Below are 15,062 nucleotides of genomic sequence, written 5' to 3'. Positions count from 1 at the left end.
GAAAGAGTGAGACCACAGAAACATAGAGAGATGGAACAAGACTATCACACCCCAAACAAGGCTCTAGGAGTGCAAACCCAAGATAGCCTAAGCAGGTGGGTAGGTTGCTCCATCCTGCATTTAGCTCAGCAAGTTGTTTTGGGCAGAAGAACTCAATTACTGTGTCCTCTTGACTGAAGTTGCTCCATTCAGGTGTAGAATTTCCAGTCAGATATAAATAAGCCATGGTTATGAGATAATTAAAAGGTTTCAAGGCTTTGAGCCACTTCCAGAAAAAGGCCATTTAAAAAAGTAAAGGAGTTGGAGAAAAATGCAGGCTTACGAGCCCACGAAGTGGCTTTTCCGAGGGACAGGAACTATATTCAACCAGCCCTGCCATGGCTTTCAGATGACTAAGTTGGAAGGCTTTCTGGCTGGCCAAAGTGCTAGTCTTACTGTTCAGTATCTCAACCAGCTCTTAAGTATTCCAAATGCTACAGAGTAAGGATGGTTTTAGCTTAGGCTATTCAGGTGCAGGACCACGCATTAATCTGTGAATCAACACACAGAGCACAGCACAACACAATGCAAAACAAAACTGTGCTCCAGCACCGAGGAAGTTCAAAAACAGAAGTAGGAGAGTTCTTGCTAGCGAACCTGGCCAAGATGAGCTGAAAACCATACAGACAGTGTATCGAGGAGAACGTGAATCTAGGTAAAAAAGTTATAGGTTTTTACATAGTCTTAGCAAAACTTCTTTAAAGCTAAGATAAGCTAGACAATATTTTTAACAAAGTAGGATCAATGTATTACTACTTTTTTAAAGAATACTATTCTTAGCAAACAGACAAACAAACCAACCAAAGTAACAAATACTGTCACAGTTTGGGAAGGTGAGCAGTCCCTAAGGGAAACAGCTGACCTGATACTCTTGAGGAAGGAGCAGCCCATCAGACTCCTTTGCTCAACTACACATGCTGGCCACTGTGCTGGCAGAGTGGCGAGTGACATCAGCCTCCCAGTGGAACTCGAGCGTGAATGACAACAGCAAAAGAAAGCATGGGACTGAATCTGAAGGAGCGCCTTATGACCATGGCTCTGTGCGGTGAAACTAAGTTCTGTCTGCCTTTGGGTATTCTAGCTCATTAAGTTACCCAGGACATTGCTTCTGTTTTGAAAAACGGTGACACCAGTCTTAAAAATTGTTTTTCCTTGAATGGAGAAGTGGTCCATTTGGGTATGATCCCAACCCATGACAAAGCGCTCCTTGTAGGAATGCAGAGAATCCATGAGGCGCTTGCATTTTCCAAAGGCCAACATTCATTTCTAGGCCCACTGAAACAGAACTCTGTGCTAAAAGAACTCTTGGGGAACATGAGCCGCCAAGAGTTGAACATGTTATGAATTCAATAGCCATTAATGTTTTACCAGAAAAGGGCTAAAGGTGCCAGTTAACTTTGGCAGTAAAGCTGATCATTAATATAATGCTGAAATTGGACCATAAGGTAAAATAATATAGAGGTTAAAGTTGTATGTAAAGGTCTACAGAAGAAAGGTGGGGCTGCTACCATAGTGAGAATAAGGGGGCACTTTCCTAGATGGTCCTGGGAGGTAACTCAGAGGAGGAGAATAGCTGGTTCTGTAGAGAAAGGGCAGGGAACATTCTGGGCAGAAGGACTTCTGGAGACTTTGTAGGAACTAAAGAACTCGGTGGGATTGGCAACTCAAGGCTGATGTGACCTAGAACATAGAGGAAGAGGAGAGGAATGGGAGATGAAAAGAAGATAGAAAAGGGAAAGCCACTGGGGTGGCAGTGGGGGACAAGAGGGAGACTTGCCTTAGACTTTCTTAGTGATGCAGATTTGGAATAGGATCAACAAGGCATTCCTGCAGGATTTGAAGTAGAAAAGTGATTCTTTCAAAAGATCATTCTGAACCTGTGTTGAGCATGGGTGAGAAGGTATCAGTGCTGGGACAGGTTTGGAAGGGGCAGAGTAGTCTTGTTGAGGAACCATAAAGGCTAAAGCAGAAGGCTGGCAGGAAAGATGGAAAGGGCTTGTATATTTTGAAGAACAAATTTGTACAACCTCACAGCAGAATGTACATGGGTCTCTGAGGGAGAGAGAGGGTGGGGAAGAGTTTTGAATGATCCCTTGTGCCCCCCCTCCTTAGGAACCAGGTGGACGATAATACCATCTGATGAGATGGGGAAGATCCTGTAGTAGGGAAAAGTTTAAGGCGGCTTTGGGTAGGCTGAAGACAATGCTGTCATGCCAAAGTGTTAGTTACAGCAGGAACTCACATGAATTTAGTGGCTTGGAGGAGGAGTGGGGGTGACAGTGATGAATGTGGGCCATCTCTGAAAAAAAGTAGATGGTGTTTTAATTGGACAAACGGATTAAAAAAGCATTAAGGACAGGGAGGAGAAAGCAAGTAGGGAGAGGTCGTGTCTGGTCCTCCATTCTCCTCTTCTTAAAGAAGACCAAGAGAGCAAAGCATTTCCGAAGCCAAGAGGTGAAGACTGCTTTAGGGAAGGGGTGGGCGGCCATGTTGGATACTGATAAGACACCCTAGTAGGAATGTACTTAGATGTTGATTTGGGTACAGGGAAGCCACTGGAAACCTTGTCAGGAATGGTTTCTTTGGAGATTGAACACAGACTTAAGGTTCAACCTGAACTGAGTAAGTGGGGGATAGTGAACTAGAGAAAAATGTAGGAAAACCCATGAAGGAGCTTGGCTAGTCAGGCTTGGTAGTTCAGGGAAGCTAAGGAAAGGGGACTGAAAGCTGAAGGTCCATCTGGGCAACAGAAAGACTATCTCAAAAAGAAAAACAAACCCACTTCATTCAATTAGTTCTATCCATATGTGCATGGGTATAGAGCCATCCATCATGGGGTCATGGGAAACCTACCAGTGGCCATGCCCTCAAAAAACAATGACCCTCTCACTCTGGACAGTCACCAACTGCCAATAACTCCTCGGTAAGGGGTTTATATGGTCATATTTCATCTTATACACATATAAATGTCTCAAGAATAAAAAAATTACAGTAAAAACAAAAGCATGGCAAGAACTAAAATATGAAAAGGAAAGGGGTCTCAAGATGCGGCTCAGTGGCAGAGCTCGAAGTCTTAGGTTTGGTCCCTGGTACTACAGAAGGAAGCTTGGCTATGATGCTGCTAAGGGAGAAAAGACAGGACACAGGAGTTGTGGGCTCGAGAGACAGTGCTTTGAAAGACACCGGGACACAGTGAACTGTTAGTGGGACTGATAAGTGACTGTAGATGCAGAAAAGGCAAATATACACAAAGACATGGTGATCCCGAGGAGCCGCCAAATGGTGAAGTAGTGGAAATGGACGTATGCAATACCAAAATAGAAGAATACTTAAGATTTTCCAGAATTAGTAAAAGGCACAAAAACATCATCTTAAGAAACATGAAATGAGTTTCAAACCAAGTACATAAAAGCAATCTGTCACCACAGAGAAAGTGGAAACGCTGTTCAAACCTGAGCCCTGAAGACATGACACTTGCTTGGAAAGGGACAACAATTAATGTGAAGACAGGCTTTTTCTTCAGCAAAAATGAGATTATACATCATAGAATAACTCCATCACATCGTGAGCCTAACTTTGATACCTACTTAATTATGGAGAAGGGTAGTAAGATCATGATATTTTCTGATGGACAAGAAGCACTTTCGAGCCTCATGCAAAGAAACAAAGGATATGCTTCCCTGAGTTGCAGAAATCAGAGAAAGGAATGCAACTCCAGATGCAGTGGTAAGTGCGGTAAAGAAAACGAGCCAATCCCTAGGTTCTATTGGCAGACAAAATCAACACTAAAAGAGTTAGTTTCAGGGATTCAGAAGCAGGTTGCAAATGAAAAGGATTGAACATGGGCAAGAGTTGAGTCACTGCATCGTCTTTATATTTGGGAGATGTAAGAAGAACTTTTTATTAACTGAGGATATTCTAAATAACTAGAGACAAAGTGGTTTTCTTTTTCTTTCTTTTTTCTTTTTGAGTACATAGAAAAGCAAGGCATAGATTCCATATATTAAGAAAATATCCACAGAGGAAAATGACACAAAGATTTGATCAAGCCAATAAAAAGTAAAAAAAAAAAAAAAGTAAGAAAACCAGTGAACACATGTAAAATATCTGTGATTCTCTAATGGCCTACTCGGAGGAAAAAGATTTGCAGATGGTATTTTACAAATATTTATAAGAAACACACTCAAAAAACAATGTCAAAGAAATATTGGAGCCAAAAAGATGTACCTCAAAAATGCGACTAGCCCAGTGAACCCAATAAGCCAGACATGCCTATTTGTGTATTTAGTCATAAAAGGGCATAACATTAGTATGGTTTACTAGAAAGACATAAGTACTTTGAACTTACATGTATATGACAATACAATTTCAAAAATCTAAAATAAACATAGAAAAAATTGTAAGGAAAAGTTGACAATTCTACCATTACGAGTTCAACATTTATTTACTAAAACTGATAAACAGCTGTTGTTAATAGATGACAAAGGAAAGGAAATTTATACCCAACAATTCAAAGAATGTGCTTCCCCCTCAAAGCACACAGAGCATTTATGTGTGCTCACTGCTAACTATAATGTGAGCCAGTCATAAAGACACAGCAGCAGCACTCCCAGGATACTGTGTGTAGTCGACTTGGCACCCGGCAGTGACAAGCGTACCTCAGAAAGGTATGCTTCTCACTCAGTATGGGAAGGTGACGGAGAGGTGAAAGGCATCCTACCAGAGTCACCTGTGACCTTTGCATCACCTCATCATTTCTGTGCTTATTTAGTTGACATGCAGATGGCTGCTGTGAGCCCGGCTCTATCCTTGTGCATGCATAGCTGAGAGACAGAGAAGAAACAAGCAAACCCTGCACCCAAGGATTTCAACATCTAGAAGGATAAACAGGTAACAAAAGCGATTATGTGTCAGGTGATATGCCTGATCACGTAAGACATTCTATAACACAGTAACAGAGAGAATAACTAGTTCTTGAAAGGAAAAAGAGTTAAGTGTACAGAGTTTAGATGGATAGAAGGGCACCAGACCGGGAACACGAGTAGGAGGCTCACTCCCGTTGACAGGTGAGCGCTTGACAACTGTCCGAGGTAAGACAGTGTAACGGAGGACCTAGGAAGGTGGGCTTGGGCGTTGAAACTCAGTCGTTTCTGATGAGGGACGTAAGCAGAGGGACGATACAAAGCTACCTGGAGCATACCTGGTGCATCACTGGCACCAAAGTCAAAGCGCCAGGTTCAGTAGTTAGGGAAGCAGTTTTGGTATTTACTGCACACAGATGGGGGACTAACTACTAAGCACTTCCAGAAACGTGGGGCTGTCCATCACACAATTCTAAGCTTCACTTCTGCCAGTCATCTGCAATGTCATCCAGCACATCGGAACTGCACAGAGCACTTATCATTCCTGCCCTATTTAATCCATGTCCTTTCCCAACATCCAGCCCATGGGCAAACGACACATGCAGGCAGACCTCACAAGGAACAAGTGACTCTCCACGTCCCTAACATAGTCCCACACGAGTAAAACAAAATACAAACCAGGGGGAATGTGAGTTAGACAAACATTATTTTAGGCCCCCTGCCCAGTTTCCTTTTGAGGATGAGACATTGTTTATTTTTTGTGGCTGGTGTGTTATTCAATTTTCTACTGGAACCCGAGGAGAGAACGAACTCCAGGGAATGCTGAGAGTGTGTTCTGAGCCATGATCTTTGGGGTTGATGTCTGACATCTGCCATCTCAGTGAAAAACCCTATACCTTAAAACAAAACGAAACAAAAAAACACTAATCTGCTCTTTCTATTCTCTGAAACTTACAGATTTTCAAAAATACCTTTTTGTTGTTGTTGTTGTTAAGAGAAAGAACATTTTGCAAACTCGAGGGCAGTAACTAAAATACCCCAGACAGGAAGAAATTCTCCAGACAGGAAGAGCGTTTTGTCCAAGACTATTATACTGGCATGGTCTGCCTGGAATTAAAAGGCCACAGTGAACAACAAGATGGCATTGAGAGAGATAAGGTAGATGGGCATGTAATAAAAACAAGAGGAAGAAGAGCTGTCAAGAGCGTCCCAGGCAGCCAGCAGGCATCCCCACTCAGCTTTCCGGAGGTGAACAGGATGTTATTGTCTCACATTTGCTGAATCTGGAAGGCCCGTCTCTCTCGTGGTTTCAGAGCAAATGTTTTGATGGGCCAGTGCAGACACCACCGGAACACACAATTAGCTCGCCCAGTCGCTGTAAGCAAGCGCGACTTGAGATGTGCTGCGGTGAGGAATTTTTATATTTTCTTATTAGTTCATATCAGGATTCCTTAACCTTATCCTTGTTAACATTTTTGGGCTAGAAAATTCTTGGTTTTGGAGGGAGGTGGCTGTCTTGGGCACTACAGGGATTTTTGTTTTCTTTTTCCGCTCCAGCATCCCTGACTGTCTACATACCAGAGACTCACAGAATCCCTGAAGGGATGGGACAGATGTTGACAAGTGCTTCCCAGTGGTGGTGGCAGGGGCAATACAACCTTGACTGAGACTCATGGACACAGAACAAAACCATTTTGCCCCAGCTTATCAGTTCTATTTTTAATAATAAAAATGCAACTTGACTGTTTCATTGTAATTGGAAAAGGACTACAGCCACTTTCTAGACTGTTTAATGTGCATAAAAGAGTGGCTTAGAGTTGGCAAAAGACTCTTCCAGACTCAAGGGCCTGGGTTTTGGAGGCCCAGGGTTCACTGTGAGGGGATGCAGATTCGCCTCAGTTGCCCAGGCCAGTAGTGCAGTCAAGGCCTCCAGGTTTCCACAGAGGATTGTTCCTCTACTTTACTGTTTCCCACAATCATGTGACAATGAACTCATGTGAGAAATTAAACTCTGGGCTTTCCCTTCCTGCAGGAGCAGGTGAAAGTCTGACCCTGAAGTGAACCTCCTCAGATGTAAAAAGATAGCGACGTCACCTGTAACAGAGACACTTTCTGTTCCCTCAGCGAGGTTCACCGCTCAGACGCTGTGAGAGGGGCCAGTGCTAAAACAGGCTCTAATGGAAACACCAAGAATCCCTGGAGCAGCTGCCTGGGCATTTAAGATGGGATTAAAGGTGTGGTCCCACACTAAAGCCGGGGACAAGCTCAGAGACCTGGCCCTGTTGGCAATGCTGAATCTGACAGACTATGAGCTAAGCTTCAGCTTCATGCTCGTCCCCAACGGTGGGCCTGAGAGACTGAAGATTTGGGGTTACTGGCTGAGGGAAGCCCTTGAACCCTCTTGCAAAGGTTCCACACCAGAGCTTAAGTAATTTATGCCAGAGACACCAAGGCAGGGGCAGGGTTGAAGGGGACACCCTAGCGGCTGGTTAAGATGCGAAAGCAGACGGCAGCAGCTGTGCATGCATCTGGAGGCGGAAGGAACTGTGTCATAGAAAAGAGGGGGCTGTGTTCCCAAACTACCACTGGCCACAAAGCCTTTCTTAGATCTTCTCCTTGGACTCAGATGTTCCTGTGTTGATTTCCACTCTTATTTATGTCTACCTCCTCCTGAGTCTAAGGCCACACACCCTGAAAAGGCTGGATTCCAGCTCTTCTCAGAAGTTAAGCAAGATCAGAACTGGTTATTGTTTGGGTAGGAGGAACCAGAGGCTCCCCCACTCACTCCCTGGAGCTGTGGACAGACAGCTGAGGAACATTGGGGGTTGTCCTGGCCACGTCCTCCCTGGCCTCTCTGGATGTCACTGGTACACTTTGGTGTGATGGAAAACACATCTCCAGCTGGGTGATGGTGGCACACGCCTTTGATCCCAGCACTCGGGAGGCAGGCAGGAGGATCTCTGTGAGTTTAAAGCCAACCTGGTCTACAGAGCGAATCTCAGGACAGTGAAACCCAGTCTCAAAAAAAAAAAAAAGACCAACAAATAACAAAAAAACAAGATATAAAAAGTACATCTCTAGACATCGCCAAATGTCCCTCTGTGGCAAAAAGTGTTTTGGCTGTAAAGCCCTTGGCAGGAGAATGCAGCCATTTCTCCCCCAGCACTCTCTGGCACCTGGCACCCAAGCAGCCCGTGGTCTGTGTTGGTGGAGTAAAGGCATAAATAGCTGGGGAGCTCTCTTTCCTGGAAAGTTTCAGAAGGCATCCTCTTAGTATGAATCGTGACCACTGGTACCCACTCTCTTGTCCCATATAAAACACAAAAGGCTCATTTCTCTGGGTGGAAAGTGCCAGAATCGGGCATTTAGTCATTCAGAATAGTCCTTTTGAATTTTGTGTTATTTAGAGCCAGACAGAGTCCATAAAAAAATTAAGAACAGTTAAGCACTTGATAGGGGTCAGATGGTGTAGCCGGTAAGTGACACTGTGAAGCTGTATGGCTGAGCCATGTCCTGGTGTGGCTGAACGTGGGCACCCTGCTGTGGGCTGCATTAGGTCCCAGTCTCAATCCTGGGCTCTGCTGGTCTGAGAGGGACTCGCAGTGACAGTGACGAAGACACCGCGGCACACACATAAAGGTTAGCTGGGTGGGAGATGTGCTCTGAGTCTGCTCTGAGTCGGCCGTGGCAGGAAGGTGGGACATCTGGACCACACCCTTCCTCTACAAACTGCTTTCCCACTTGGTTGAAAGTCCTCTGTCAGCACCGTCCCTTTAGCCCAGGGCTTCTCAACCTTCCCAATGCTGTGGCCCTTTAATGCACTTCCTCATGCTACGGTGAGACCCCAACCATAAGATTATTTTCATTGCTACTTCATAACTGTAATCGTGATACTGTTGTGATGTAAATATCTGTGGTTTAGGATGACCTTAGACGACCCCCATGAAAGGGGTCGTGACCCACAGGTTGAAAACTACTGCTTTAGGTGAAGCTGGCATGTAACTAGGTCCCAAAGGATCGGTTTAAACCAGAACAGCTGGATTAATTAAGTCATTACTGTCACAAACAAGCTCTTTTTATGGTAAGCACATACTGTCACAGTTTGGATTTTAAATGTCCCTCCCCTAGAAACTCATACGTTGAAGGCTTGGTTCTCAGCTATGGTGCTACTGGGAGGTGGTAGCGACTTTAGGGGGCAGAAGTTTTCCTTGATGGAGGAAATTAGAGCATTGAAGAGTGTGTCCTTGGGGAGACACTGGAACCCAGCACTTTTCTGCTTCTCTGTTTGCTTCCTGACCTCCGTGAGGTGAGCAGCTTTGCTCTAACATGCATTTGCCACATGCCAGAAATGACAGAGGCCAGACACCATGTACTGATCGAAATCCATGAGACAAAAAAAAAAAAAAAGAAAGAAAGAATCTTTCCTCTTTAAGTGGGTTTATCTCAGGCATTTTGTCGTAGCAAAGAAAGGCTTACCAACATAGGTCCTCACTGTGGAGCACTAGTAGAGGAATCAGTAGAGCACAGTAGAGGAATCAGTGGGAAAACAGAAGACAGGAGCGATGAGACAAGAGAAACAACAGGGTTGGGTGTGTGCTAGACATGAGCACGTTCCTCTTCAGCTTTGCTAAGGGGCTGTGAAAGGGCACAGAGGTCATAGGCCATCCTGGCTAAGGGCTCTCCTGTCTTGTCTTGACGACTATTTTAACAGTACCTCACAGTTTTGTTTTGCATCAGGCCACACCTATTATGCAGCCAGAGCAGCCTAACCATACGTCTTACCTAATAGCCATGCCAGACCCTTAATAGTAGCATACACGTTCTTTATATGAACAAACCACACAAATCGACACTTCTGATGCCACACTCCAAGTAGAAGGGCGTCCTGCTGCTTTAAGATTTCTGTGTCTTTACTGTACCTTTTATTCATGAAGAAATGTTTAATCAAGAGACCAGGAAATTTCTTCACTTTCTGTCAGATCAATAAAGCACCAATAGAAATAAATAAATAAACAAACAAACAAACCAATGAAAACCTTAAAGATGATGAATGAGTAACCACGGATCTTAGCAGTGGTACCCACACTAAGGGTTGATACTTAGTACACAGTAGTTGCTGTCTGAAGATGTCATCCTGTGGCCTGAAAGCCCCTAATAAAATGGCAGGCTTGAACTTGTATGTGGAAGATAAAGATGTACCCTCAAAGATGAGAAAGAGGTCCTTCCCCCTCAAGTCTCCTGAAAATACCAATGTAGTCCTTGGAATGGGCTGCACTGTGTCTTGAAGTATGATCAAGTCCAACCCTCGGTCACTGAACATGTAGCCTTTAGAAAATAAAGTCTTGGAAGATATAATTAGAAAGAGGTTGTGCTGGATTAGCATGGCTCTACACGCAGTGACTGGTGAGCTTAAAGAAAACCTACATGATGTAGGAGTGTCAGTTTGGAGAGAAAAAACTGCGCCCATGTTCCCAAAATATTGTTTATAAATGTTCTTTTACATTTAAAGGGGGAAATGATATAGGTATGAATAATTTGCATTGGTATGGATTTTAAGGTCAATTTAGCTATATGTATATGTATTTCTGCTCTTGATTAAGGTATTGTGATTGTATAGTTCATTTAAAAATGTACTGTATAATTAAGAAATATAGGTTGTTGATGGATAATCATAAATAATAGTCAAGTTTGTAATTCATGTTACTTAGATTTTCCAGATATATAGAGATATATTTCAGATAGGCATTCTTCATATCTCTCAAAGGCTGCAGAATATGGCATTTAAAATATTTTAATAACTTAGGATTTTTCATGACAATGAGACATGTCTGCTCCTGGGAGCACCAATCTACTTCGAGAGGAAGATGAGCATCGAAGAGGATCCTTATGGAGTTGGATAGCCATTTGGGCAAGAAACTGCTCTTGCCTGGACTGTTGCATTAAATGGACACAGAGAACCCGCAGAGAGAGAACTGCTGAACTTGCCTAAAGGTGAGATGGTCTTTCGGGGTATGACTCATGAAAGAGTCTGCAAGACATTCTGCAGGACACAGCAGATAGTAACTGAACTGTCTTTGGAATTTCCTGCTTCATGAAAATGTCTGCTGGAAACTATGGGCCTGTAGGCCAAAGATGGATGCCCCAACAATGCAGAGGAACTTTAGGTGACTGTCCAGGCAGCGAGATGTCTCTGTCATTTCTAGAGTTTGGATTTCTTGTTTGCTTAGGTAATATTATATTCTTCTGGAGTCTTTAATGGAGTTGAAGAATGAATAGATAGTTATAGTTTTCCTTAGTTATGATAAAAGATAAAATAGATGTAAATATTGTAACTGTAATTCTTACTTAATAACTGTTTTGTTATATGTAATTTTGCTATGTTAAAATTAAAGCCTTCCTTTTTTTTTTAAACAGAAAAAGGGGAAGTGATGTGTGAGTGTCATATATCAATCTGTTGATTTCATTGGTTAAGCAATAAAGAAACTGCTTGGCCCTCATAGGTTAAAACATAGGTGGGAGGAGTAGACAGAACAGAATGCTGGGAGAAAGAAGCTGAGTCAAGGAGTCACCATGATTCTCCCACTCCAGGCAGATGCAGGTTAAGATCATTCCTGGTAAACCAGCTCGTGGGCTACACAGATTATAAGAAATGGGCTAGTCCAGGTGCGAGAGTTAGCCGAGAAAAGGCTAGATATAATGGGCCAAGAGGTGTTTAAAAGAATACAGTTTCCGTGTAATTATTTTGGGTAAAGCTAGCTGTGGGGGCGGCCGGGTGCTGGGGACGCAGCCCGCCGCTCTTATTTCAACACCTACAAAAACACAGAAGATGGTGATATGAAGGTAGAGGCAGAAATATGAGCCAAGGGAACCCCAAGGACTGCCAGTCATATGGATAGGTAGCCGAGGGCATGGGGCATCTGCAGAAGGAGCCAATGCCCACAGCTTGGCTATAGAATCTGACATCTAAAACTAAGAAAATAAATTTTTGTTGTTTTAAGTTACCAAATTTGTGGTTCTTATGTCAGAGGCAGAAACTTGCTAAAGTCCTCATAGATATGATAAATTTCTTGAAAACTGGGAAAAATACACATGGAATCCAGGTCTAAAAATTTTAACCCTTCATCTACTTTTTAAACAAATGAGGGGCATTCAAACATGGTAGACCACACTAAAAGAAACAGCATCATCAGACTTCATTTTATTTTCTGTTATACATAGTCAATAAGAGAGGAAAAAAAATGGTGGAAAGACCAACCTGTAGAAGTGAGGGCATTAAATAAAAAAATATACCATGAAGAAAACGAAACACAAAGACAGAGGGGAGTACGAGGCACAAAAGGATGAAGAATAAAGTGATAGTAAAAGTGTACATCAAATGACTTCTTACCCAGGGGACAGAGAAGTGACACACAATTCACATGTATCCATTTTCCAAGTGTAATTGTGCAAAGAAAGCCCTGAGCATAGCAATAGCAGAAGAGCTACCTGCTGGTCGGTGTGTAAACATGAAACCCTGCAAGGGTCCCATTTTACCAGCAAGTAAACTGAGGCTAAGAGAGCTAAGCTCATTGCTAGAGTTCATGAGTAGTCATGGTGCTTGCCATGTGTTGATGGCACGGAAGGACACGGATGCAGGTTGCTGGGGCTTGGGGTTGGCTCACCTAAAGTGTTTTAGAACTGAACCATAGATGCACTGAGAGTTTCCCTTGCCAGCCAAACAGAGTGGAAGCTCTTTCCTCTACAGATAATTTTTGTTTATATTGGAATCTTAATTTCACCACTGTCTTTGAGTGGAGTAGGAGCCAGGAGTCCTAGGAAACCCCAGCTTTGAATAACCACAGCAGCAGCAGGCAACAGTTTGGAAAGCACACGATTATCACATGTAGTGAGGCATAACCACAAAAGCTTTTGCACTGATTTTTTTTTTTTTTATTTCTTGGCAGTGTTGTTTGAAAAGCAGGTCCCAGGTATGCCCTGCTCTCTGGAGCATCTGAGAAGAGCACTCTCCCAGAGTTGTGTATGTGGAGAGTTTCTCTTCATTCCCCATGAAGAAGTTCCAGAGTACAGCATGGAAGAGAGTTCTCTAATGCCCCTCCCCCAACCCCAACAGACCTCACTGTGCAAGGAGGCCTTGCTGTGGGTGAGGCAGCAGGTTCTGCGGGTAGATTCCTATCTCAGGTAAGAGTTCAGATGGGAGTAAAGTGAAAGTTATCTGCTGATCAGCACAAAAAAACCACGACCATGCATTCTTGTTACACTAACGCCATGCTATGTACATAGCACCTTCCAATCAGGAAAGTTCCAGAATACAGCCCATTAGAAGTCAACATAAATAAAAAGCTGACGTAAAACGAAGGGATAAAACATAAATTACAGGGCTGGAGAGATGGCTCAGTGGTTAAGAGCATTGCCTGCTCTTCCAAAGGTCCTGAGTTCAATTCCCAGCAACCACATGGTGGCTCACAACCATCTGTAAAGACGTCTGGCGCCCTCAACTGGCCTTCAGGCATACAGACAGAATATTGTATACATAATAAATAAATAAATAAATATATATATATATATATATATATATATATGAGTCAGAGTTTGCCCTGGCAGGACAGCCCAGAAAGCCGGCATTTAAAAAAAAAACATAAATTACAAGTAGTTAGTGGGGCCCTTGGTAAAAGCCTGCTTTCTTTAGTTAGTGACTTATTCCTAAAAACCCATGGCTATGTTTCTAGAATGTTTTCCTGAAAGATCATGCTAAGTTTGTGTCTGTAGTCAGCTGAGGGTCAGAAGAGGGTAAGGGACCTCGGGTGGGAAAATATGAATCAGAGCACAGTGAGTGCCTCCTCCAGCCCCAGCAAACTGATTCCCAAGGACAAAGACAAGGAGAGCACCACTGACAGCCACATTTGCTGCCGCAGTGACCCCAGGGCCTCTTAGGTTTCAAAGACGTCTGTGTAAGCCACAGAGGGGGTGGGTTCCTGTCTGTCTCGTGGACCCACCTGGGACAACGCATATGTACTGGGCGCTCTCTCTCTCTTCATGGCACACTGAATGCTTTGTTCTTCTACCAATACATCTTGGCAGCACAGTTAGGAAATCTAAGCGTATCTTTTCAACCATTCTTTCTCAGAGTGCCTTAAAATTTCCCCTTTAGAGATGTAAGCTAGAACAGACTGGCACCGGCTGTGACGTGCCAGTCACCTGAGTCCGCGTGTGTTTGGAACTCATGGGGAATTCCCTCTGTGAAGCTATGCCACACTAACGCAATCAAATGGCGCCTTCGGAGCAAAATCACTAGAATTCTGGAAAGGAAGGAAAGGGATCTGCAAACACAGCAAGACCTCTCCTGTCATGCCCGGCAGAGCATCCACAGGATGTCCAAACCAGGGATTCCCGTCAAACGTCAGAAAAACACTTTCTTAAGGAAAGAAGAGATCACAGGGGTTAAATAGAAAACCAGAAGGAGAAAATAAAAGAGGACCTTTTGTGTTCCAGACCTGTCATTATTCAGTAATGGGAGAAAGAGAAAAGTCTTAGTGTGGAAGAGATCCCAAAAGGCACAACTCTCCGCCCTCACTAATTCATAGGGTTGAAGGCTTCCCATTCCTCTGGTCAAGGACAGCAGGCAAAGGCCTGAGCTGCATGCTTTCCTAAACTAGCAGTGGGGAGACAGACCAGGCTAACATGAATGTAAATTTAATAGATGCACATATATCCTTAGGAAACGCTGACCCTTCATTGGTTTCCTCGTTCCTGCTGCTCCGTCTCATTTCCATGGCTGTGGCTCCAGAAGGAAAGCAGGATTCAACCAAGGAGGACAAGCTGCAGTTTGGTTCTGCACCTAGTCTTTTCTTCCTGAATCCTGCATCTGAAAACCCCCAGCTTCACACAGCATCCCCCATCCGCTTAGGTGAATCTCTAGCATGGTCCATCCTTCCTCCCCAGAGCAGCTTCCCATGCTGGGCAATTTGTCATGGGTTTCCCCTCTGAACACTTCTCGCACAACACAGCACAGCACAAGAGGCCCTAATCTTCTGGCAGCAGCTCACACCCAGAGCGGGTCTAAAATGAAGACAGTACATGGGGAAAACCACTGAGACTCCCACCAACTCCCCTAACGTTTTGTTTAGACTGGAGAGCGGGGTCAAGCCTGGTCAGACTGTAAGG

At 43.8% G+C, this 15,062-nt stretch overlaps 1 protein-coding gene across 1 annotated transcript in view; it reads right to left on the bottom strand.

Moving 5' to 3' along the window:
• The window catches only part of Chn2 (chimerin 2), a 292,825-nt gene that overhangs the window by 12,641 nt on the left and 265,122 nt on the right, over positions 1–15,062 (bottom strand). The gene's annotated exons all lie outside the window — the stretch shown is intronic.

Source organism: Microtus oregoni, unplaced genomic scaffold (assembly GCF_018167655.1).
Source record: "Microtus oregoni isolate MIOR12 unplaced genomic scaffold, Mior012 000062F_ref0000492, whole genome shotgun sequence".
Lineage (NCBI taxonomy): Eukaryota > Metazoa > Chordata > Mammalia > Rodentia > Cricetidae > Microtus > Microtus oregoni.
This window is presented reverse-complemented; position numbering and strand designations above follow the sequence as displayed.